Raw genomic sequence first — 27,777 nt, 5'->3', positions numbered from 1 at the left:
CCAAACCACAGGATAAGAAAAAGCAAGACAGTAGAGAGTAACATCAAGTTAGGTACACACAATCAAACCTTCAAACAACTAAGATAACTAAATGGCAGGAATCACCACATACCTATCAGTACTAACACTTAATGTTAATGAACTTAATTCACCCATCAAAAGACACCGTTTGACAAAATGGATTAAAAAAGAAGATCCAACAATTTGTTGCTTACAGGAGACTCATCTCACCGACAGAAATAAGCATATGCTTAGGATGAAAGGCTGGAAGAAGATTTACCAAGCCAATGGCCCCCGAAAACAAGCAGGAGTAGCAGTACTTATCTCTGACAAAGTAGACTTCAAACCTACATTGATCAAACGAGATAAAGAAGGACATTCCATACTAATAAAAGGGGAAATAGACCAAAAGGAAATAATAATCATCAATCTGTACGCACCCAATGTCAATGCACCCAATTTCATCAAACATACCCTGAAAGACCTAAAAGCATATATAAACGCCAACACAGTGGTTGTGGGAGACTTTAACACTCCATTATCATCAATAGATAGGTCATCCAAACAAAAACTCAATAAAGAAATCCAAGATCTAAAATATGCAATAGATCGAGTGGACCTAGTAGATGTCTACAGAACATTTCATCCAACCTCTACACAATATACATTCTTCTCAGCAGCCCATGGAAACTTCTCCAAAATAGATCATATCCTAGGGCACAAAGCAAGCCTCAGCAAATATAAGAAAATAGAAATAATACCATGCATACTATCTGACCACAATGCAGTAAAAGTAGAACTCAACAACAAAAGTAAAGACAAAAAACATGCAAACAGCTGGAAACTAAATAACTCATTACTTAATGAAGAATGGATCATCGATGCAATAAAAGAGGAAATTAAAAAGTTCCTAGAAGTCAATGAAAATGAAAACACAACCTACCAGAACCTATGGGACACAACTAAGGCAGTCTTGAGAGGAAAGTTTATAGCCATGAGTGCATATATTAAAAAGATTGAAAGATCCCAAATCAATGACCTAATGATACATCTCAAACTCCTAGAAAAACAAGAACAAGCAAATCCCAAAACAAATAGAAGGAGAGAAATAATAAAAATAAGAGCTGAAATCAACGAAATAGAAACCAAAAAAACCATACAAAGAATTAATGAAACAAAAAGTTGGTTCTTTGAAAAAATAAACAAGATCGATAGACCCCTGGCAAACCTGACTAAAATGAGGAGAGAAAAAACCCAAATTAGTAGAATCAGGAATGCAAAAGGGGAGATAACAACAAACACCATGGAAGTTCAGGAAATCATCAGAGACTACTTTGAGAACCTATATTCAAATAAATTTGAAAATCTAAAAGAAATGGACAGATTTATAGATACATATGATCATCCAAAACTGAACCAAGAGGAAATTAATCACCTGAATAGACCTATAACACAAAATGAAATTGAAGCAGCAATCAAGAGTCTCCCCAAAAAGAAAAGTCCAGGACCTGATGGATTCTCTGCTGAATTCTATCAGACCTTTAAAGAAGAACTGATACCAACCCTCCTTAAACTGTTCCATGAAATAGAAAGGGAAGGAAAACTGCCAAACACATTTTATGAAGCCAGTATTACACTTATCCCAAAACCAGGCAAAGACACCTCCAAAAAGGAGAACTATAGGCCAATCTCCTTAATGAACATTGATGCAAAAATCCTCAACAAAATAATGGCAAATCGAATTCAGCAACACATCAAAAAGATTATTCACCACGACCAGGTAGGCTTCATCCCAGGGATGCAGGGGTGGTTCAACATACGAAAATCAATAAACGTAATAAACCACATTAACAGAAGCAAAGACAAAAACCACTTGATCATCTCAATAGATGCAGAAAAAGCCTTTGATAAGATCCAACATCATTTCATGATAAAAGCTCTAAGAAAACTAGGAATAGAAGGAAAGTTCCTCAACATTATAAAAGCTATATATGACAAACCTACAGCCAGCATTATACTTAACGGAGAAAAATTAAAACCATTCCCTCTAAAATCAGGAACCAGACAAGGATGCCCACTATCTCCACTCCTATTCAACATAGTACTGGAATTCCTAGCCAGAGCAATTAGGCAAGAAGAAGGAATAAAAGGAATACAAATAAGCAAAGAAACTGTCAAAATATCCCTATTTGCAGACGACATGATCCTATACCTTAAAGACCCAAAAAACTACTCAGAAGCTTCTAGACATCATCAATAGCTATAGCAAGGTAGCAGGATATAAAATCAACATAGAAAAATCATTAGCATTTCTATACACTAACAATGAGCAAACGGAAAAAGAATGTATGAAAACAATTCCATTTACAATAGCCTCAAAAAAAATCAAATACCTAGGTGTAAACCTAACAAAAGATGTGAAAGACCTCTACAAGGAAAACTATACACTTCTGAAGAAAGAGATTGAGGAAGACTATAGAAAGTGGAGAGATCTCCCATGCTCATGGATTGGTAGAACCAACATAGTAAAAATGTCGATACTCCCAAAAGTAATCTACATGTTTAATGCAATTCCCATCAAAATTCCAATGACATTCATCAAAGAGATTGAAAAATCTACTGTTAAATTTATATGGAAACACAAGAGGCCACGAATAGCCAAGGCAATACTCAGTCAAAAGAACAATGCAGGAGGTATCACAATACCTGACTTCAAACTATATTACAAAGCAATAATAATAAAAACAGCATGGTACTAGCACAAAAACAGACATGAAGACCAGTGGAACAGAATAGAGGATCCAGATATGAAGCCACACAACTATAAGCAACTTATCTTTGACAAAGGAGCTAAAAATATACGATGGAGAAATAGCAGCCTCTTCAACAAAAACTGCTGGGAAAACTGGTTAGCAGTCTGCAAAAAACTGAAACTAGATCCATGTATATCACCCTATACCAAGATTAACTCAAAATGGATCAAGGATCTTAATATCAGACCCCAAACTCTTAAGTTGATACAAGAAAGAGTAGGAAATACTCTGGAGTTAGTAGGTATAGGTAAGAACTTTCTCAATGAAACCCCAGCAGCACAGCAACTAAGAGATAGCATAGATAAATGGGACCTCATAAAACTAAAAAGCTTCTGTTCATCAAAAGAAATGGTCTCTAAACTAAAGAGAACACCCACAGAGTGGGAGAAAATATTTGCCAATTATACATCAGACAAAGGACTGATAACCAGAATATACAGGGAACTTAAAAAACTAAATTCTCCCAAAACTAATGAACCAATAAAGAAATGGGCATGTGAACTAAACAGAACTTTCTCAAAAGAAGAAATTCAAATGGCCAGAAAACACATGAAAAAATGCTCACCATCTCTAGCAATAAAGGAAATGCAAATTAAAACCACACTAAGATTCCACCTCACCCCTGTTAGAATAGCCATCATCAGCAACACCACCAACAACAGGTGTTGGCGAGGATGCGGGGAAAAAGGAACCCTCTTACACTGTTGGTGGGAATGTAGACTAGTACAACCACTCTGGAAAAAAATTTGGAGGCTACTTAAAAAGCTGGACATCGATCTACCATTTGATCCAGCAATACCACTCTTGGGGATATACCCAAAAGACTGTTACTCCAGAGGCACCTGCACATCCATGTTTATTGCGGCACTATTCACAATAGCCAAGTTATGGAAACAGCCAAGATGCCCCAGCACTGACGAATGGATTAAGAAAATGTGGTATCTATACACAATGGAATTTTATGCAGCCATGAAGAAGAACGAAATGTTATCATTCGCTGGTAAATGGATGGAATTGGAGAACATCATTCTGAGTGAGGTTAGCCTGGCTCAAAAGACCAAAAATCGTATGTTCTCCCTCATATGTGGACATTAGATCAAGGGCAAACACAACAAGGGGATTGGACTATGAGCACATGATAAAAGCGAGAGCACACAAGGGAGGGGTGAGGATAGGTAAGACACCTAAAAAACTAGCTAGCATTTGTTGCCCTTAATGCAGAGAAACTAAAGCAGATACCTTAAAGCAACTGAGGCCAATAGGAAAAGGGGACCAGGAACTAGAGAAAAGGTTAGATTAAAAAGAATTAACCTAGAAGGTAACACCCACGCACAGGAAATCAATGTGAGTCAATGCCCTGTATAGCTATCCTTATCTCAACCAGCAAAACCCCTTGTTCCTTCCTATTATTGCTTATACTCTCTCTACAACAAAATTAGAGATAAGGGCAAAATAGTTTCTGCTGGGTATTGAGGGGGGGAGCGGGAGGGGGTGGAGTGGGTGGTAAGGGAGGGGGTGGGGGCAGGGGGGAGAAATAAACCAAGCCTTGTATGCACATATGAATAATAAAAGAAAAATGAAAAAAAAAAAAAAAAAGACCCCTTCTCAAGAGAAGAGGAAAAAAAAAAACAAGGAACATTGTGTTGGGCATTTACTTATTTTATTTAATGCTTAACATTTTTAGCTTATACCTTTGTCTCTCATTTTAGTTGGTTTGCAGAGCTGGACTTACCCTATTTCATTTGAAAGTGAAAGTGTTTTATAAACACTTGATATGAGTGTTTATAAAAACATTTCTGTGTGTTTGTTTTTCACACTTTGTTACTTAAAAGAAGAGGTTTTACAAAATATATTTACACTTTAGGAATCAAAGCATGCAATTGCTTAGAAACACCAAATTGAGCTCTTTGTTCTGAAAAGGGAGTCAATTGCTTTTTCTGAGAAGTCATGACAAAAGCTGATGTTGTAAAGGGGTGTGTGCTTATCAACTTTTGGGTATTTATTATTTTTCAACCTCAGAATTAAAGGAACTCATCTACTCCCGAACTTACAGGGAACGCTCACATTATTGTAAGGATATCAGGATGGGAGACACAGAGGATACAAAGTTGGTACTGGAGACTCCACCAGGAATCTCTGCCCATGCATATCAGGACCTCACCCAGTTTTCTGCCATCACACCTGAAGATAAACCGAGGATGAATCCCCTCCCAGTTACTGGATATACTCAATTGTGAGTTCACATTTATTATATCTCTGCCAGACACTAGGTGGTTTTTATATAGATTATATTATTATATGCAGCAATCCTGTGGGCTAACTACTATTATCCCCATTTTCTTATTGAGAAACTGAAGACTCAAAAAAGCTACATGATTTGTCCAAAGGTGTAGAGCTAAAGTGCTTCAATGCTAGGATTTGAACACAGATTAAATGCAAAAATCCTCTGTACATACCCATGACATAGTGCTTTTCTATTCAAAAAATGATTCAGATGAGAAAAATTAATCTCTATTATCTGAAGTATGGTGTTTCAGGAAAATATTTACAACCACAGTAAGTAGAATGAGAATCCTCTAAAGCCCTAATTATTAGCCTTTTGTGAATTGGGCATGAAGCTGTTAGCTGAAAGGAATTGAAGTCATTTCCAGCTCCCATTGTTCAAGTTCTGGATCCCCAAAATCAGAATGTTTTCCCCAAGGATGTATAGAATATGCATTAATAAAACCTTTCTTCAAAAGAACCTGGTGTGATAGCATAAGCCTGGAATACCAGCACTCAAAAGGCTGAGGTGAGAGGATCAGGAGTTTGAGACCAGGTTGGGCTACATAGTAAAACCCTGTCTGAAACAACAATAAAAAAAATAGACAAAACAAAATAACAACAAAGGCCTTTCTTCAGAATGTCATCCTGACAGATTCTCTCACATCTGAACTCACTTTATGGGACAGGTCCCATTTTTAAGGTAATCCTACTGACTTAGGCAGTAACTCTGATAACATCAGGTTCATCACAGAGAACACATATTCAGCAGCAACCCAGGAGTAGACAAATCCAGTACTTGAATTCTTAATTTCTACCCCTTTCTTGGAACAGTTAATTACACTATTGGACATTATGGCTACAAAAGAACCAGTATCAGTAATAAAGAGCCATCAGTACACAGAGGCACTTGCAATGGACTCAATGTCTCCCTCACCCATCACATGACCAAATTTGTATGTTGAAATTCTAACCACTAATGTGATGGTATTAGGAGATGGGGCCTTTGGGAGGTAATTGGGTCATGAGGGTGGAGCTCTCATAGATAAGACTAAGGCCCCATAAAAAGTTCCAGAGAGTTCTCTCACCCTCTTTTCACCATGTGAGGAGACAAGAAGGCAGCAATCTTTAGCCTGCAAAAGGATCCTCCACAGAGCCTAACCATGCTGGCACCCTTAGCTCAGGCTTCCAGTCTCCCAAAACATGATAACTAATGTAAATATCTGTTGTGTATAAGCCATCAGCCTAAGACACCAGTTGTGTAAATCTGAAGTAGAAGTAAGATTAAAACACAGTGATTTAAAGTAACAATCTGTTTTGCTACAATTTTTCTTGGTTTTTGCTCTATCTCCTTATAAATATTTCACTTTTTTTGTTTTCATTGTGGCATGTTGGCAGCTATCTTTCAAAATCCTGTACTTTCTGGCAATAACTGTTCACTGTAATAAGAATGTTAGTGACATGGTAATATACCCCACCATCCAAGCACCTGTTGGTAGTGGGTCAAAAGTGGTAAAATCTGACAGCTTTAAATTCATCATCATTTTAGTGTTGTCCTGTAAAATGGAAGATCTTCTGCATTTCTGCCTGGAAACGAAAAAGAATTATGTATAATTGTGCTTTGGAGAAAGAGATGGGAGTAGGCATCACTTAATTTTATGCCTCTGTACTTATCACATGATAAATTAATGCATTTTAACCAAGTCAAATAGATTCTAGACTTTTGTGTAACTGATAAAATATTTTACTGGCTATAGAATGTAAGGATGAATTCTTTAAATTTTCTTGGGCCTTTAGAGACAAGAGAACTGCCACTGAAAATCTGTCAGAACAAAATTTTAATCTACAGGCTGGAAAACAATAAAATGTTAATATTAGATATTTGAAAGTTATCCATAAATTTTATTTCTGTAGGATATTCATAGGTTCACTTGCATAACACTTAGGAAAATGTACATATCTCTTAAAGTTAAATAACCCCCCTCCCCCCACATTTGTTCTATATCTGTAATCACTCACCAACTGCTGCAGAAGAAGAGTCTTCCATTTCTGTCTCTGAGTACATTAAGTTTCAGCTTTGTACCTCAGGCTAGGTACAAATACATCTATTTAAGCATGTATTTATCAGCACACACTGTATTCAGAGTACTCTACAAAAAAGCAGAGTCAACAAATCTAAAACCAAAGTCTTTTTAGTCTTCCAACCCAATCAGGCTTTTAGTGATAATGCTCTTTTCTCTCTCCATACCTCACTTGCAAAATCTCAGTCAGACTCTGACCTCCCTCCTTTTCCCCATCTTACTTGAACATTCATCCTTGATGTCATTAACACCCTCCATATCCAATCATTATGTACATATTTACCAAATGCCTACTATTTGCCAGGCACTGCTGTTGTGGGTGTCAGGAGAACACATTGCCAGAGAGGAAACAGAACTCCTTGTCGTGAATGGGTCTACAAAGATTACTTTGTTGGTTCCTTGACTCTGTTTCACCTGTGTTTCCCCTCACCTAGTGTTCATCCCACTCTCTGAGTCATCCTACCTGAGATCCCAGGGCCTAGAGCTGCACTCTGAGAATATTCTAGTGACCTACAACTCTTTTTCCTTCTCTGCCTGGGCTGATCTCCCAAATCTCTCTTTCTGTTTAGGCTCCCTTCACTTCTGACTTAAATCAACCCAGTTTACATATATATCTAAAACCAGCACAAGCTGTGTTGTGTTTTGGTAACTTTTGCTTCTTAACTCTAACAAAAAGTCACTCAGTCAACTGAACAGAATTCCAAAGCTGGGTTATCACCTGGCATTGGTGGCTCATGCCTATAATTCTGACTACTCAGGAGGCAGAAATCAGGAGGTCCATGGTTTGAAGCTGGGCAAATAGTTCATGAGACCTGATCTTGAAAAAACTTCGCAAAAAAGGGCTGGTGGAGTGTCTCAAGGTATAGGTCCTGAGTTCAAACTCCAGTACCACAAAAAATAAATAAGGAAAGAAAGAAATGAATGGAAGGAGGGAAGGAAGGAAGAAAGAAAGGGAAGAAGGAAGGAAGGAAGGAAGCTTGGTTATCTTCCTGAGATGAAGATGGGATAAATATTTATAGCATTTATGCAGGAGTATAAAGAGATTTAAAACAAATTCTTATCCAAGGTCATACATCAACAGGGAGCACAGTAAGGCAGAAGAGCCCTAGACAGACTTGAGAATTCAGGGAAGGCTGAAAATAACATCCATTAAGCACTGAGGAGGAACTTTTCAGTCGTTGTCACACGTAATATCAACAAACCTGAAGAAATACAAAAAAGCAAAACAGGGACAGAAACAGATTCAAACCTATGTCTGAGTTGGACCAAAGTCATGCTACGTACATACATTTGACAGGAGAGGGATGTAATGCTTTGCTAGGATATTTCTCAGTTGACTGACATAAAAAAGAAAAAATTGAACTGGAGAAGCAGACATGACTTAATTCTCAAGTTTTTGAATTGCATAAAATAGTCACCTATTCATATCTTTAGGTTTTGTTTTATTTTCCAGCATCATTTCTTTTTTCTTGTAGAAATTATGCTTACTATCCTTAAAAATAAAGCTCCACCTGGGAACGGCCTATAGCAAGAGGACACTGACTCTGAATCTGGTGGGCCTCATTAGTGCTTCTCTTTATAAATGTTACTTCAGACAGGATTAAATACTTGCTTTTGGAAATGAGTAGCCCTTCTCCAATTGTGTCTAGTCAGGAGATGCTAATTGGGAGTCCCAAGAACAAAGGATTCCTAGGCCAATGAGGAAAATGTTCCCCACTGTCCACACACAATACATGTTAACATACTAATGAGTCAGATAAAAACAGCAGTAAGGAAAGGTGTTTAACTTTGCCTAATGGTTAAACAAATCTAAACCAGATTATTTTTGTGAGGGATGGCTCTTTTCTTTAGGAGTCTATTACATATCTCTGTCTTTCAAAGCCAGTTTAAAAAAAAGAAAAAGAAAGCAAAACTATTGCTGTAGAATTGGCTCTCTATATATCTAGTGAGACAACCAAGATCTGGGATCCTTTCAAGAAATAAAGCCTGGTGCTGGTGACTCATGCCTATAATCCCAGCTATTCAGGAGGCAGAGATCAGAAGGATCACAGTTCTAAGCCAGCCCTGGCAAATAGTTTGAGAGACCCTATCTCAACCCCACACACACAAAGGACTGGTATTGTGGCTTGAGGTGCAGGCCCTGAGTTTAAACTCCAGTAATGAAAAGATGAAAGAAAGAAAGAAAAAATATAAAAGATTTGAGATGAATGTCACTTTATAAGAAATAAAAAAGGAAAAAAGAAAAAAATTTTTCTACTGCTGGTGTGGCTCAAATAGTAGAGTGTTTGCTTGGAAAGTGGAAGACCCTGAGTTCAGTCTTCAGTATTGTCAAAAAAAAAAAATTGCATGGCAAACTTGCAGTGACAGATTTAATATAAAATCATGATTTTATTGTTCCTAGAATACATATGCACTAGAATTCCCTAATATTTTATTATGTGGGATAACTCAGGGAGCAGGGTAAATGCTACGTGAGGGGAAGCAGAGTTGAAACAGAGACAAAGGGATCACCAGTTATTCTAAACTCTGTGTTTTAGTTCAGAAATCACAAAACACATTTTGGTCCAAATTCAGGTTAATGTCTGAAATGATTTTCTATCTTTTCGCCAGCTGGCTTTTCTGTATTTCTACAGAAGTAGTTTGTGCAATCTAAATTCTCTAACTTCATGTTTTTCAATGTCTTAGTGAACCAAAAATTCTTTAGCACCAACCCATGTCTAGTTATTTCATCAAAACTTTTTAGAATATCAGAATGTGAACTGAAAATAGAGATTGAATTTGAAATATATATTATTTCATTTATTCATTTATGTGTCTGATGAGAGCCTATATGTCTAGCACACTAGCACATGTAGGGACTGGACATACAGAATTCTACGTGTTAGTTCCTGACTTGAGAAGCAATGAGGGAGAAACAGGCATTCAGACTACAAGTATTTGCTGAGATCCTCTATATATCATGCATTGTGCTAGGTTCAGAGATTACAGCGGTGATCAGAGAGGTTCCCTGGACTAGCAGACATTAATTCAGTCCATCCAGACTGCTATAACAAAATGTCATAAATGAGGTGGTTATAGACAGCAAATAATTGTTTCTCACAGTTTTTCAAGCTGGGAAGTACAGGTCAAGGTATTGGCAGGTTGAGTGTCTGGTGAGGGGTTGCTTCCTTAAAGAAAGCACCTCCTTGTGTCCTTTCCTATGGAAGGAGCAAGATATTTCTCTCTGGGGCCTCGTTTAAAAGGACACCAATCCCATTCCTGAATGCTTCACTCACATGCCCTGATTACCTCCCAAAGGCCTCGCCAGTTAGTATCATCCCTTAGGGATTAGAATTTCAAAATATGAATGGAGGTATTTGCAGTACAGCCAATATGTACATCAATACTGCTTATCAGAGTATTGGGACCATTAGACATAAACAGATGTGGTAGTATCAGGAGGAAACAACTTCTAGGACTATCAGCAAAGATGCCTTTGGTGATTGGCTTTATGCAGAAAATAACCTTCCCTGTTTTTATCTTAAAAACATTCCTTTACCAATATTATCTGAACTTCTCTTAAAATAAAGGATGCGTGTACTCAGAAGTTGTCATAAGAACATTTCTACCCAAGGATCATGGGCCCCTGAGATGTGAAGTGACTTGTCCTGAATGGTCATTAGGACTCTAACACTGGCCCAACAGAGCTCCAGACAGTGTTTTGTTTGTTTTTACAAGTAACCTTTTATTTTAATAAAACCATAATATGCACGGCACATGCAATATTATTATCTAAACTAATGTAATAAATAGTCATTAATGCTTCATTGGCTTGAATTTCAAAATCTCTATACTCAGCAAGCTGAAATCCATTCTCACATGATCTGACATGGATTATTGGGCCACCTCAGAGTTTCTAATTCTGTAAGATTAGGGTTTGGCCTGATCATTTTTACTTTTAGCAGTTTCTCAGAAGTTGCTGAGACTGCAGGTCCAGGGGCAGCACTTTAACATCATAGTTTAGGGGTTAAACATACCAATTTACCAAATTAAAACCAGTATTAAAACTGGATGTGATGGCATATGTCTGTAATCCCAGACATATACCACTCTGGAGGCACAGACAGGAGGATCATGAGTTTGGGATAAAATTATCAGGACCCTATCTCAAAAGCAAAATAAGGAAAAAAAAATCCCCAAGGTGCTGGGGGTATGGCTCAAATGGTAGAGAACTTGTCTAACAAGCTTGAGGCCCAGGGTTCAATCCCCAATATCACACACATAAGAAATCATTATAAAAGGATGGTGAGACCATAACACCTCTGTTGCACAGGAGGGATAACAAGTCTAACATATTTATAAAATGCAAAACTATAAGTAGGTAGACAGAAAGAGAATACAGTAATAAATATTTCATATCCTCAATGGCTATGATCTATTAACTTGAATCTCCAAACCTCCTCCTATCACCATTGGTCAGAATGCAGAATACTTGAAGTTAAGATGATTTATGATTTGACTTGAATTTGCTTTTTTTCTCATCCATACACAAGATGTCTTAGAAATGGGGATTTAAAAAAAAATTTTGGTCACATCTGTAACAAGTAATGTTACTTGCTAGACTTAATGAGGACACATTCCAAAGGACAGCATTTTGTTATTTCCTGTGAATGGGCCTTCAGTCCACTGCCTTAATCTTGGGAAGCAAATTTCTTAAAGGCAGCATCAATGGGAGCAAACAACAACTAGGATGGTGTGATAATCCGGAGAGTATGGACAACATGAAGCAATAGATACTAAAATGCTTTAAAGAAGAAAACCAAAATGAGCATGGAGAGAGTCTATATTTTCAAAATAATCTACTTGCAGACTAAAAACGTAATAAATGTATCCAATTTCAAGAGGACTACACTGGCTAGTAGGAACATGATTACCAAGTCAAAAAAAAAAAAAAAGTCCATACTGTAGTCTTCTCTTCCTGCTGCTGAAACAAAGTCTCATAGGCTTAGTGGTTTAAAACAACACAAGTTTATTTTCTTACAGTTCTGGAGGTCAGAAGTCTGAATTCAAGGTGTCAGCAAAGCTAGATTTCTTCTGGAAGCTCTGGGGGACAATTTGTTTCCTCGCCTTTTCCCATATCTAGAGGTTACCTGCACTCTTCAGCTTATGGCTTCTTCCACCTTCAAGATTGGCAGCATAGCACCTTTGAATCTCTCTCTTTCTGCAGCCCTTATGTTCTTCATCATCTCTCCTTCTCTGACTGCCCCTCCTGTCTCCCTCTTATAAGGTCTTTGTGGCTACAGAGAGTCCACCCACATAATCCAAGATCATTTCCCTATCTCAAGGTCCTTAACTTAATCACATCTGCAAAATTCCTTTCGCTGTGTATGGTAATAATTCACAAGTTCTAGGGGGATTAGGATGTAGACATAATTTCCCACATAAACCACTTACTTTGCTCTAGTCCAAAAAATGGGATTACTAAAAGCTAGGAAGAATAAGGAGGTATGGGGGGAGGAGGGGAATAAAGGAAAGTTGGATAAAAGATACCAAAACACAATTAGTTAGAAGGAGTAAGTTCTGGTGTTCTGCAACACATTGGGATGATTATTGTTACAATAACCTATGTTTTACATATTTTAGAAAGCCAGAGTCCCCTATTTAAAAAATAACTAAAGCAAAAAAGTGCTGGGGATGTTGCTCATGTGGTAGAATGCCTTCCTAGCAAGTGTGAAGTCCCAAATTTAAACCCCAGTACCACCAAAAAAAAAAAAAAAAGAGGGAAATGCTAATTACCCCAAATACATGTACAATTACACACTGAATGTGCACTGAATGCATGCATCACACTGTACCCCATTAATATGTACAATTAACACAAAAACTTAAAGAAGGCAAACAGAGGAGGACCTACTAAAGTAACAGAAAGCTGAGTGGAAAGCGTGTGTGCTTTTTTCTCATTCTGTTCATTATGTGCTTTAGTCTTTCTCCAACAGAATGAAATTATATGATGCAAAAAGATTGAATACATTTTCATATTCTTAGATGCTCTATTTCAGATTTTTTTAAAAATGCTATTTCAGTCACAGAGAATCATTTTCCAGCTAGTTTGTTGGTATCTGTATTAAATATGAATAAGTAAACTTGGCTTAAGTTTTTACTCCTAAAAAATACTTGGAACACTGTTTTCAGTATCAGTCATGAAATATTCAGGAGAAAATTGATAAATGGTGTTAAATAAAAGAGAGTGACCATGGATAATTCATTCACTTAAACATTTGTGCATTTGTATACTTAAACTATGTGCCAGACACAGATCAGGAGAGCTCTAGGGATACAGGCATGCCATAGGTCTGGGGCTATGGATGAGAGCATGGTGCAGCTGTGCCATGTGCTAAGGAACCAGGACTCTGCAGTCTAACGATCTGATGTTGCATCCTGGCCCTGCAATTTATACACCTTTTTTTGTTTTAGTGAGACTGAACTCAGGGCCTCAGCCTTTCTAGGCAGATGCCACTATGCTAGCCCTTTTCTGTGCTGGGCTTTTTTGAAATGGGGTCTCAGGACCTATTTGCCCAGGGCTTGCTTCGAACCTCAATCCTCTTGATCTCTGACTCTTGACTAGTGAGGACTACAGGTGTGAGCCACTGGCATCTGGACCATTTTTACAACACTTTACAGACTAAGCAAATTACGCAACTCACTTTGCCTCAGTTTTGTTATTCATGCAATTGGGATAAAAGTAATATCTTACCAGGAGGCTCTTGTGATGATTAAATGAAAGTCTTGACAAAGTCTCTGGCACAATGACTGGCAAATAGAGTTCAGTAAATGTGGGCATTGAAGGGAGCACTACAAGAAGAACATAGAGCACTTATTGACAACAGAGAATTTGGAAAGGCTTCCTAGAGCTAAGTCTTCAAATTTGAGTTCCATGTAATCAGTTGGGAGTTGAGGAGAAATGAGGGATGTGTGGGGAGATGACATAATGTAGAAACCAGAAGTGCCTGGAGACTGAGGGAGTAAAAAGACTTGGGAGTCATGTGACAGCTGTAGCTAAACACTGGGTGGACAGCTGACACAGCCAAAAGAAATTAGACTTACTTTTCTTCTATCTTGAAAAATATCCAAACTCAAGTAGAAATTACTTGAGTAATTACTTGAGTAATTACATCATTCATCTCAACGTTTGAAAGAACATGTGAATAATAAAAAATTTCTTCAATTTTTTTAAAGGATGATATAAACCCTTTGTGTAACGTTGCTCGTCAAAGCAAACTGCCTTCTGCACAGGGTGGTTTGCCTTACCCATTTCCCCTTCACGTTTCTCAAGAGAAGCCCAAGTATTTTCAGAAAACAGTTGGTCACAAACTTTAAGGAAGGTCAGCTTTTGTCCAGTCCCTAGGGTGTAAATCAGGACTGATGTCAGGAGACAAAGTAGTAACAGTTGTCTTTGCCATTGATTGTTGGGAACCAAAAGCCACAGCCCACAGCTTGACAAGGTCGCTGTGGCTTAGCAGCATTCTGACAAGGTCAGAATTCGCAGGTGCACCATGTCTCTGTCACAGTGGGAAGGAATGCTAAATGGTTTCCCTTGACTGAAAAGAAATTTATACTTAGTCAAGGACACTGGCAGTAAGAATGAAGGTTGGCGAAAATAGAAAGGTTGTAACTAGGTCAGAGTGTTTTTGATGTTTAAGTCTCTTCCTCTTTTGTATAAAGCTTGCTGAGAAAAATAAAATTTTGCCAGTTGGTCATCAGCCTTCTGGCCCTCTTGATATGTGTTTTGTCATTCCCCTCCTGAGTGAGTGAGTCCTTTCGTATGTCCTGTCTTGTTCATTTCTTTCGTGAGCCCTTTCAGGTCAAGGACGTCTGCTATCATGGCAGGTGGCGCCCAAACAGGGAACCAAACAGAGGCTTAAGGTAGGGAAGGATCTGGAGGTGCATGCAAACATAATTTTAGTTTCAGTCTGAGGATATGGAGCAACATCAAGAGAAAAATGGGCCAACAAGTAAGTAAAGAGCAGGTTCTCTTTACAGAAATTTTATGTTCAATGTTGTGTAGTAAAGGTTGTAAAGTATCTTAAAGTCAGCTTAAACATTTTTTGTCTTATGTCCAAGAGTGCACTCGAAATTGTTATGATTGTTTCATGTTTCATTGTTTAAGTTTTGTGTATGTCTATTATGTGATTAATTTATTAGAGACAAAAAATCTAATAGCTATAACAACAATCTTATTAAAACCTGGGTCTGACTCAAAACATTGTTCCTAAAATTGACTCTTACTTCAGCTATCAATCCACCCAAAATGAGTCCTTAAAAAACAGAATGGGACACTTCTCAATCTACTCCTGAAAGTTTCTTAAAATAACTTACCAATGTTCTTGTGGCCACTTAAGTTAATTTTTACATGTTCTTGAACTCTTGAATCTATGAGTGCTTAAATTGACATTTATGGCATGCCTAATTTAAAACATTTTTACATATGCATATGTTTAAACATCTTTAGGATGATTCTTATTTTAAAATTAATGTAAAGAAATACAAGGCTTCTGTTCTCTTCTCTCCCCCACCTCTTCTGCTACTTTTTAAAAAATCCAGTTTTTTAAAGGTTATGTCAATCAAGTCTAACTAAATTATAGGCATTCTTTTATGGACAGTAACCTTAGTCTGTTTCATTTCATCATAAGTAATTTACATTCAACTCCTTTATTATTCTATCTATTATATTTATATTATAAATATATATAATATATGTTATATTATATTTATTATTATAGCTATTAACAAATGGTGTCTTTATAGGTTACTTATTGTATAAAAACAGTTTAAAATTACCTTTCTATATGGGTCTATATAATAAAAATAAGACTAATTAAAAAACAATTTTATTTAAATTTAAATTTATATTTCTTATTAAAGTTACAGCCCTCATCTTTTTGGACAAGCCCTGACCAGAGATTTATTAGGTTGGCACTACCCAGTGGCCACCTTTTTTCAATATGTTGATGACTTACTTCTGTGCAGAGCTGCAGAGCCCCTCATCTGCAGGGCGACTGAGTCCCTTTTAAACTATCTGGCCTCCCTGGGATACAGTCTCTTAAAAAAAAAAAAGCCTCCCGCAGGTCACCTACCCAGGTGTGGTCTTAAAGAAACAGGCTCACTCTCTGAGTCATGAGCGAACCTACCCAATCCTCCATTTCCCACTCCCCCATACCATAAAGCAGCATAGAGCTTTCTTGGGAGTTACAGGATTTTACAAAATCTGGATCCCAGCACCCTATGATATTAAGGACTTACTATATTAAAAAAAGAAATGACAATCCATTTTTCAACAGTCTTGTTTCATACCATTGCCTTATGGATGTGTTCCTAGTCCATATTACAGCTACAAATTCCCTAACAAAAACATTTATAAATCAGCATGTGTATACTCTTAAATCTTGCCGTTGAGGCAGCATAAAAGACTCAGCCCTAAAACTATTTTACCATTTAGAGTGTATCATTTTTTTTACTGCAGGGGAAACTTCTAAAAATATTAAACTTAACTTTCTCATAGGAGTGCTTGGTTGCTCTCTCGCTTAAAAAAAATGTTAGAACAACTCTCACACTTAGGCCATTTCTAAAAAGTAAACTACAGAATGTTAAAACTGGCATGTATCTTAGATGTGATTTAGTTAATCAGAGAAACTACATTTGCCTTCACTACTCTTGGGAAAACCCAAAAAGCAAATAAATAGGAAACCCTGATTGATTCTCCTGTCTGTTTTCCTCATGTTTGAGAAATCAAAAATGGACAGTCATTTTTAGGCCTGGACTCTAAATACAAGTGAGACAAAACCATAACACACCTCCTATCTCTCTATTTCATTTTTAAGAGCATAAATTCTTCTACAATGCTCCACTCTTTTATTTACCCCAGACCAATGGCTCTCATTGTTAGCAAGTCTATTAGAACCATAAGATGGAACAAAAAAGTATGTTAACATCCATTGCATACTATAACCATAAGCAAATCACTATAAACTGTAGTTTTATCATCTGTAAAATAAAAATAATAATGATATTTACAAGATAGTTTGAAAAATTTCATGTACTAATTCATGAAATACATTTATATAAACTCAAAACATAAATAAATATTAAACATTAGTATTATATTTAACTACAATGTCACTTACAAATGTATATGAAAGTAAAGATAGATGGTTAATGTGTAGTTGATTGCTTTTCAAAAATCAGTAATATAGGGTTCTTACTTAAAATTTAAAATTTTAAGTTCTCAGGTACAGCTCAATGATAGTGTTTGCCTGACATGTTAGAGACCTGGGTTTGGTCCCCAGTACCATAAATAAATAAATAAACAAACAAACAAACAAATAAACATATATATGATATATTATTTAAAAAGCTTTCCATTTTTGATCACATAAATAAACATGCAATTTATTATGCTAGGTAAAATTAGACACACACACTCAATTGCTGTGTCATATGACTTGTATAAAAATTTTTAAAGTCAAATCATAAAAAACAACAACAACAATATTGTGGTACTTGCCAGGGCTTGGGTTAAAATTAAAAAAAAATAGAGATGCTGGTTAATGGGTAAACATTTTCAGGTATGGGGTGGGTATATTCTGGTAATCAGATGTACAGCATGGTGACTAGGTAATACTGTATTATATAATTAAAGTCACTAAAGAGAGTAACTATAAGTGTTTTGAACACACACACACACACACACTCACAACTATGTGAGGTGATGGTTGTGTTACTTAATTAACTTGACCCTGATAAACATTATGGCAATATAATAAAGGATCACCTTATATACCTTAAATATATACAATTTTTCTTGTAAATTCTATCTCATTAAAACTGGCTTAAAAAAAAACTTCAGTTTCACCAGATGGAAATCCAGATGTTGGCAGCTGTGTTTAAAAAACTTTATGAGAGCAACTGTTTCCTGCATTCTGCCAATTACAAGACTTTGTCAAGTTTTAGTTTTAAGATTTTGTAGGCATCGTAAAATTACTTTGTATTTAAAATGCTATTTCTCTTTCTATTGTCTAAAAATATTTCTAAAAGATGTAGATCAATTCAAAATTTCCTTTTCTAAATGTACCAGCTTTGGTAAATTGTCATTTTCAAGGCATTTGCTATTTCATGATCATTCTAAAATTTATAGGCATCAAGTTATGATGTCTTTTTATTGTTTGTAAAATGTATTATGGGGTCACTTTATTTTGTTCCTGGTATTAGTATTCTGTATCTTTTCTCTTTTATTCTTAACCATACTTGCTAAATTTTACTAATTTTATTACATTTTTTGTAAACCAACTTCTGATTTGAATTTCACTTTGCTTTTTAATTAATATTATGAAATTATTAATTACACTTTCTTTGACCAGGTGTTAATTTTTTTATTTTAATATTTAGACAGTTATTTTTCAGCCTTTCTTCTTTTCTCATGTATGACAAGATTATCAATTCCCCTATCAAGTGTTGTGTCATATTTTACTGTATTCTATTTCAAAAGATTTTAAATTTCTATTGTTTCATTTTTGACATACAAATAATTTAAATTATTTTACATAATTTCAGGTAGCTAAAGACTTTTTTTTTTAAACAATGATTTCTAAGCTAGTATCACTATTGTCAAAAAATATATTATCTTGCACATATGAATAAAAATAAAAATTTAAAAATATTATCTGATATGTTCTTTGATATTTAATGAGACTTAATAACTCAAAAAATTGTTGCTTTAACTGTTCACTTAAACAAAATACATATTCTATCTTTGTGGTATTCATTGTTCTATGTAGATATATCTTTGATATTTACTGAGACTTAATAACTCAGTTCAGTTTCACCTGCATTCTGCCAATTACAAGACTTTGTCAAGTTTTAGTTTTAAGATTTTTGTAGGCATTGTAAAATTACTTTGTATTTAAAATGCTATTTTTCTTTCTATTGTCTAAAAATATTTCTAAAAGATGTAGATCAATTCAAAATTAAACAAACAAACAAAAAACCTTGTTCCCTAGTTGGAACAAAACCAATCATACCAAACCATGTTTTCTGAGTACTTTACTGGCTACGTTTTCAAACTTTCCGGGACAAATCCTCACTAAGTCCTGTGAGTTTTGTTTTGTTTTTGGCAGTACTGGGGGTTGAACTCAGAGTTGTAGTGCTTGCCAGGCAGGCACTCTACCACTTGAGCCACATCTCCAGCCCTAGGGAACCAGTTCTTATACTATTCCTAGGCTATCTCAATATGACTGGGGTTTCAAGTAGTAATCACAGGGTGCAGTTTATGGCTCCCAGTCCAGCATAGGAGATAAAGGTATGTAGAATCTAGAAAAAAAATGTGAACATATAAGGATACTATTAGACAAAAGGACAGGGATTAGGGAAGGGGAAAAAAGAGAGGGGTGGGTATGATCAAGGTACATAATGTGCAATATGAAAATGTCTCAATGAACCCATTATTCTGTAAAGCTAATATGTGCTCATTTTTAAAAGGGAAAAAAGCAATTAGGAATGAGTGTGCAGCTCCGTGACAGCACTTGCCTGGCATGTGTTAGGCCCTGGGTTCATCCCCAGCACTAAAATAAATAAATGAAGTTGAAGGGGGAAAAACAGATGCCCCATCCTCAGCCCATGCTTACCACAGCACTATTCCAGATGTCCCACGGTTAGAAGAGGGAAGAGAGAGCACCCACATTTCTATTTATCTTTTTTGTTGTTTGTTTTGAAACAAGGTCCCTCTGAGTAGCCCAGGTTGGCCTTGAACTCAATCTTCCTGCCTCAGCCTTCCAAGTGCTGGTGTTACAGACATGCACATCACAAACCTTACTTATCTTTGAAGGAGCTAATGAAAGCCTTTCTACTCTCCTATCTCATTGGCAATTGTGCCCATTCCTAACTCCATCAGTTGCTGCGATCACAGAGGTCCTTGACCTGAAAGGGCTCAAGAAAGGAATGAACAAGACAGGACATACGAAAGGACTCACTCAGGAAGGGAATGACAAAACGCATATTAAGAGGGCCAGAAGGCTGATTTATCTACATTTAAAAATTTAAAACAAAAAGAATGTGATTAAGTTTATACATATGTATATAGAACAATGAATACAAGAAAGATAGAATATGTATTTTGTTTAAGTGAACAGTTAAAGCAACAATGGTCCCCATTCCCAGGAACCTTGAGTTCACTGTCTTGAAGGAGGGGTTCTTGTTTATGGGACACTCAGATCTGGGGCCTCCAGTGAGGTGTGTGGGTCATTGTACAAATAGTCCCAAATCCAAACTATGTAACTTTCTGGAACAATTCCAAGATCCAGTCCATGGGGTTTGTTGACCATTTGGGTACTGACAGCCACAGATAAAAAGGGAAAGTAACACCTTGATCATGTTGGAATGGTTGCCTTGGCAGCTGCATTGGCTGGTACTTTCTGTGGAGTAGTCAATAATCATCTTACCTCCAAAAACCTAACTAAAATGGTGGAGTCAGTGGTAAAGGATATGGGACTAAACTTTAAGGACCTCTAGAAATCCCTCAGTTTTTTTAGCAGAAATGGTCCTGGACCACCATCTGGCCTTGACTTTCTCCTGGCTGAACAGGGATGGGTATGTGCTGTTGCTAATACATCCTGCTGCACATTAATACCTCAGGGATGGGAAAGGAAGGAACAGACAAAATAATCCAATAAGCAAAATGGCTTAAGGAACAGTCCCTGCAGTTGCAGGTATTGTCCCAGGGATGGAATCAGATCAAGACAGGGTTGTCATCTATTACCTAGTTCCTTCCCTTTCTGGGGCCATTGTTTCTCCTGCTCCTCATCTTTGAATTCTACATTTTTCAAACTTTTAGTAAAATTTATCTCCTCTCATTTAAAATCAATCAAACACCAAATGGCCAATGGAGATGGAATCAAATCATTGCTGCCTCACATCCACCACAGTCCTCTGGACTGGCTAACATTCCCCTGAAAGGATGTGCCCTGACTGCACCCTTACAGTATCTCTGTCCAACCAGAAGAAGCCAGAGTGGTTGTCGTCTTGATCCCTGACGGCAGTTAGGATGCCATCTGAGAGTGGGAAATGAGGGATAGATAGTAAAATATAGGCAGATAGGGAAAGATGGTGGGCTCCACAGGACTGAAATGGTGCTGGTGATGTAAGGGCTTCTTCTTCCCAACATGCCCTAGAACTAGGAGGACCTGCACTTCCAAGTGCAGTGCTCACAGGATGGGGAATCCAATCAGGGACAGGGAACGTTCCCATGGGTAGAGGCAAACTGGAATGGAAAGTATATCCCCTGCCACCTAGGGGAGGGGAGAGAAAGGATCTTAAAAAGGGAAATCCTGAAGGACATCACTAATTTTTAAGTCCCCTCCTCCTTGAAGGAGTTCCCCACTTCAACTTTAATTTTTCTGTTTCCCCAATAAAAGCCCTTTCATTTTCTGTTCCCCAATAAACTTTGTTAAACTCTCTCACTTTTCTGGCTCATAATTCTTTATCTGCTGGAGAAAAAGAGCCCATTTTCCTAGACGGTAACAATTCCTTCAGGTGTAGACCCAAGAGTGGCATAGCTGGATCAAATGGTAGTTTTTTTTAGAAACTTCCATACTGATTTCCTTAGTAGCTTCACTAATTTACAGTCCCACCAATGGTGTATAAGGGTCCCCATTCTCACTTGCAACAGCATTTGTTGCTTTTGTTTGTTTGTTTGTTTTCTTCATGAGAGACATTCTGACTTGGGGAAAATGGAATCTAAATGTAGGTTTTTTATTTTTATTTTTTGAGACTGGGTCTTGCTATGTAGCTCAAGCTGACCTTGAACTTGCCTCAGCCTCAGCCTCCCAAGTGCTGGGATTATAGGCATGCGACATTACATCCAGATGAATGTAGTTTTGATTTGTATTTCTCTCTCTCTCTTTTTCTTTTGGTAGGACTGGGTTTTGAACTCAGGGCTTCATGCAAAGAAGGCACTCTACTGCTTTGCATTTCTCAGATAGCTAAAAATGTTGATGTGGCATCCATCTTGAAACAGTCAAGGACTGAGCCAGCTTCTGAGGAAGACTGGGCAAGAAAACATAGGGATCTAGATCCTCCGTGAGGTAGATAGCTACTAAATTATCTGAACCTGCAATCATAATATAAGGTACTATTTAGCATATTACTATATAATGTATTCAAATGAATTCAATATCAAGGTCAGTCATATTTGCTTTTCTTTTTACAGCCCTAAAATATCCTGCATATATAAGTACAGCATAGAATGTTGACAATCAGGATCTCATCAACCATCCACTCTATGCTCAGATCAAAATGCTAGCTTTCAGAACTCACTTTGGATTGAAAGTGAGTTTGGATGAAAGATGACTGCTCTTGTTTCCAGGTAAGAGATCTGTAAAACAATTTGGGGGGGTGGTAGTTTTTTTTAATCCAAGAAAATAAAAAAGAATATCAAGACAAACTTTAATTAGAAGGTTTTAGACAATGAAGAGCTGCTGTTCTGTGTCTTCTAGGCCCTCCTGCAGTTAGAAGATGAAGGTTTCCAGAGGTCTACAGTTATACCTCAGTGATCTCTATGGGCCTTACAGGGCCAAACTGTACGAATTACTTTTTTTTCATTTTCTGTTTTTTTGATGCTGTGCCACCTGGGGCCACACTGACTGGGCAGGGACTTCTCTTCTCAGGGTTAGGTAACTCCTGGAACTGGAGAAAGCATGCTTTTCACGTGCAAACTAATACTGAGCCATACTCCTGCCCTTCACCCCTTCTACAGGCTCTAGACCAGCATTCCCCTGCCCTAATTGTCTTAGAGCCAGGTACCAGACAATCTGAGACTTCTCCATACTCCATAGCCTGAGGAAAACATTCAAATTGCCAATCTTAAACCTGTTTTACTCTTCCTTGCCCCATTTCTTCCCTCAGAAACTCCAGTCAAGGCTCTTGCCACATTTATCTCCTGCTTCCCATGCTTCCTGACTGACCCTGGTGGCCTATTTCCTGTTTCCAGGGACCTGCAAGCATAAAAACTTTCTTCATGAGAGTCATTTCCCTGTCTGTGTGTCTTATCATATCTGCTTTATACAGTTTCTGGGCACATTTTCAAATGTAAAGTCAACTGCTAGGCCTGCTATGCAGAGCAGTTCAGGCAGAGAAAAGTTTATGCTAACACTCCAGGTGGGAAGTAGTTTAGAAAGCAGGGAAGAATCTGCATACCTGTCTACTGGAGCATATTATGCCAGGGGGAGAGCAGCAGGTTAGGTGAGGAAGTAGAAGAAGAGGTAGGAGCTAAATCATACATCACATAGATCCTCAAAAACAAGGGCAAGGAATTTGGGTTATTCTAAATGTGAAAGGAAGTAACCAAAGGATTTTAAGGAAAAAGTGACATAATCTGACATGTTTTTAGAAGATCACTAGAGGAAAAAGAAAGAAAATGAATCAAAGTTAAATTAGTTAGCTTTTCTTCACTATGACAAAGTAACAGTATCAATTTAAAAGGAGGAAAGATTTATTTTTACCCATGGTTTAAATATTTTAGTCCATGATCTCTTGGGCCTGTTGCTTTGGGCCTGTGGTAGCACAGTAAGTCCAACATGGCAGGAACACATAGCAAAGGAAGCTCCTATCACTTGGCAGCCAGGAAACTAAGAGAGACAGGAAGGGGCAGGAATCCAATATCCTCCCTCAAGGTCCCATTTCCAATGACCTAACTTCCTTTGGAGGCAGGCTAAGATAGGAAAAATTTGAGACTTTTAAAACATACGACTTAATATTGTATTTCAGGTTGAATATTCTCCTCTTTCTCTGAACCTTCTTGTCAATTGCAAATATGTGCAGATTATCTACATCCTAGCTTGGGGATAACCCAAACCACCATCATCCTAGTCCAGAGAGTACCCATGCTGTTCCCCATACATTGATTATTGGTGATCAAGAAGCACCCAGGTTTTTCCCCTCTTGTAGGTTAGTGCAGGTTTTAAAAGCACTTGGAAACAGGAAGTGCTCACTTCTCTCTGCTTCTGCCTCTTACATGCCCCATCATGGCTGTTTGTAACTTTTTCCCTAACCTTTAATAAACTCCATTATCTCCCTTACTACATCCACATGTTCTGCCTGGATGCTTCCACATGGGCCCCATATCCTAAGGGTTCTACCACCTTCCAAGTACCATAGGCTAGCAACCAAACCTTCAACACATGGTTCTTTATTCAAGATCAAAACTATAGCCCAAGGGTAGAAGGAGAAAAATCAGTTATGAGAACTGTTGCAGGAGTCGAGGCAAGAGGTGACAGCAGCTGAGTCCAAGATGGTAGCTATAGCTATAGAGCCATGTGACTTTTAAATTTATTCTAAATAATACAGGGAATAAAAGGCTAGATAAATATGACCCAAGCTGAAGACATGAGAGAAGAACAGATAAAGCTTAAGACATGTAGTTTATGCTTACTTGTTTACCAGAATGACAGATTACTTTCATGGGTGGGACAAAGATTTTCAGTACATTCTGTATCGTACAGATTTTCAGATCTTCAAGATCACATTCATGCCAATGTTTAATGTGTAAATGGTCCCGATCTTACAGGTTGTCTAATTCAGTCGCCGTGCTTGGTAGGTGAGAACAATGAGGTAGGCTTTGGCATGGAGAAGGTCTTGTCCAAGTTAAAATTCTGTAAATTCTTTCACGTTTAAGAAGCTTTCTGTAGGGAGAGGAGTCTTCTTTGAGCTTTGCTCAATGGTCAATTTGTTAACTGAATATACCTACTAACATTTTGAAATTTGGGAAGAGTTTTTAAAAATTAATCAGTTTAATATTCTTTTTCCCCTTTTCTGTGCTTCTTATTTTTAAAAAATCTTCAAGATAGAATTGAGTAAATAATAGCTACCCAATTCATCTTAAAAATGCTGAGGGAGACAGAAATATTGATAAACAGATGCTATATAGAGTGCCAAATTCAAACTTTTAGAGACTCAGAGTTCGCAAAGGTAATAAAGTCCGTGCACAATATATTTATTTCTACATAAAAATACTAGGCCAAAATGTCAGTGGAAGAGAAACTAGGAAGTTCTACTATTTTTTTTCTGATGACTTCTTTTGTCATTTGAAAATGATCATTGTCAATTTCTCAAAAAAAAAAAATGTTTGGTGCCTCTAAGTGCTCTAAGAATACTTCATTGAACTGAGAATCTGCCCTGCAAAGCTTGAGCTTTATGCCATATGTTGAAATAGAGTAATATGTCAGAGAATGAGAGGGGCACTTCTTAGTGAGGTCATCAAAAAAGGTTTCTCTGAGTTAGGGAACTTTTAGGATAAGGCCTAAATGAAGAAGAATACCCAGCTAGTTATAGGTCAGTAGAACAAGCACTCAAGGAAGAATGAGTGAAAAAAAAAACCAAACCTACACAGGATCTTGAATATCAGTTGTTTCCCATCTAGTCAAGAAGACAGATGATCAACTGATTTTAACACAATGTACTTCCTGCTGTGCTCTAAGAGGCCAGGGGCATTTGTGTGTGTGTGTGTGTGTGTGTGTGTGTGTGTGTGTGTGTGTGTGTGTGTGTGTGTTACTGGGGTTTGAGGTTGCTAGGCAAGTGCTCGCTACAATGTGAGTTACACTTCCAGCCCTTTTCTACTTTAGTCTGAACAGGGTTGGGATATGTTCCTCCTTCCTTTGTCTCCCACATAAGGGATTACAGATGTGTAGCACCACACCTAGCTTATTAGTAGAAATGGAGTCTCAATAACCTTTTGCCTATGCTGGTCTCCAATCGGAAAGATGCTATGGGATTCTTAACCACTGGGATGGCCCAAATCTTTCCCCTACCCACAGGTTATCTGCAGTTTAAAATGCCTTGAAACAGAGAGCCCACCCTTTCTGCTTCCCACTTCCATCTAGGTTGGGACCACCATTGCTTTTTAAAATGCTTTCCCTTTACCTTTAATAAACTCCATTACCTCTTTCACTACATTCATGTGTTCTGCCTGGATGCTTCCATGTAGGGTACAAAGAATTTGGGAATCTTCTGATCAGAGACCACACTAGCCTACAACAAAACCAATATCCTCCTGATCTCTGCCTTCTGAGTAGCTGGGAATACAAAAGGGAACCACGAATGCCCAATTTAGGAGTGATTAATCAGAACTCAAAATTGTGGAAGGGCTGTGCCAATCAGCATATATAAAAATATAGAGGAGCATTGCAAAGGTTTAAACCCTGCTTCCTTAGAGCACCTGTTGAAAACAGATGGATGGGCTCCATTCCACATTTACTCAATCAGGATTAATTTGCTGCCTGGAAATCTATGTTTTTAACAAGGCCTTCTCTCTCATGAGAAGATGTTTTGGAATTTCTGGCCTAGAGAACAGGCCTTGAAGTCAGAAAGATGACTCAAAGAAGGCTCAAATGCCACCTTCCTTGCTTGTGAAATGAGGATATTCATACTGTCTTCTTCACTGGTAATTATGAGGAGGAAATGCGTGAGCATTTGCAAAGTCTTATCTATTGTGACTATTATAAAAGTACAGCTGTGATCATAATTGTGTGAAGAACTGAACGAGTTGTCCTAGGGCTTACTTAACCAAATTTCAGGCCTTCACAGGGTGAAATCACAGTGGACAGGAGACAGGGTTTGGGAGAGGTGAGAGAGCCTAGAAAAGCAGCTGGTTTCCACTGGGTTAGAAGGACACTAAACAGCTAGGAAGCTGTCAAATGTTTGGAAGAAACAGAAGGCTTTGTCTCTCTCTCTCTCATCTTTTTGGTTTTTTTTTATCTTTTCTTTTTGAAATTTCCTCCTTTAAAATACAAATTGTTTAAATTGTTTTCCTCCCTAGATCTAAGCCTAATCCTTGGCTTAATCAAAAGAAAGTCATCTTGTTAAGAAACGGAAACCCTGAGGACAGTTAGGGAGTTGTTTGAGCAAAGTTATGCAGAGAGTGGCAATAAGGAAAGAAGAGGTTGAATCAAACCCCTTCTATAGTCCACATAGCCTGGAGATTGCTACCAGCAAACTGACAAGCTCATTCCCTACCAACTGCTCTGAGAAACACTGAGGAGAGAGAAGGGCAGTGAGGTTTCTCCCAACCTACCTCTGAAATATATAATTGTTCATCCCATACTAAGTAACTACCCACAAACCAGCATTCCATCAAAAGACCCCACTCATGCTGGAATTGGCACCAAAGGAGTTTCCAGATGGTTTACCAGGGCCAATAATATTTGTGGATGTGGGAAAAATTACTGACCCTCCTAATTTCCATTTCTCTCCAAATATAAATAAAAGCTTTATGGATTGATTTTTTTCTAATGTTCCTTCCATCATTCTGGTGGAGTTAACAAATGAAGTTTCTAATATTGCCTGAGAAGAAAGAATTGCAGATGGCAGCAGGATGCTGCGTAAGGAGCCACTCACATATTGCCTCCTGCCTTTCAGAGACACAGTCAGAATAAGAGACAGTAAAAGTAAGAGGCTTTGGGATCAGCCAGGCCTGGGTCCAAATTCCTGCTGCGGTTGGAACTAGCTGGGGTTTGGGAAGGTGCCTTCTCTCCTAGAATTTTATTACCTGTTATGGGCCAGGTGCTGTTCTCTAATATGGTAGCCTGCAATAAATAGTCATT

At 37.6% G+C, this 27,777-nt stretch overlaps 1 protein-coding gene across 1 annotated transcript in view; it reads left to right on the top strand.

Moving 5' to 3' along the window:
* Nucleotides 1-27,777, top strand: part of LOC141423451 (uncharacterized) — an 87,938-nt gene that overhangs the window by 8,100 nt on the left and 52,061 nt on the right. Inside the window, exons 4-6 of the mRNA XM_074075219.1 lie at nucleotides 4,867-5,046; nucleotides 22,099-22,310; nucleotides 22,392-22,547. The gene's annotated coding sequence lies outside the window, so the exon portion shown is untranslated. The remainder of the gene's footprint in view (nucleotides 1-4,866; nucleotides 5,047-22,098; nucleotides 22,311-22,391; nucleotides 22,548-27,777) is intronic.

Source organism: Castor canadensis, chromosome 5 (assembly GCF_047511655.1).
Source record: "Castor canadensis chromosome 5, mCasCan1.hap1v2, whole genome shotgun sequence".
Lineage (NCBI taxonomy): Eukaryota > Metazoa > Chordata > Mammalia > Rodentia > Castoridae > Castor > Castor canadensis.
The sequence above is the reverse complement of the archived record's forward strand: the minus strand, read 5'-3'. Positions and strand labels throughout refer to the sequence as shown.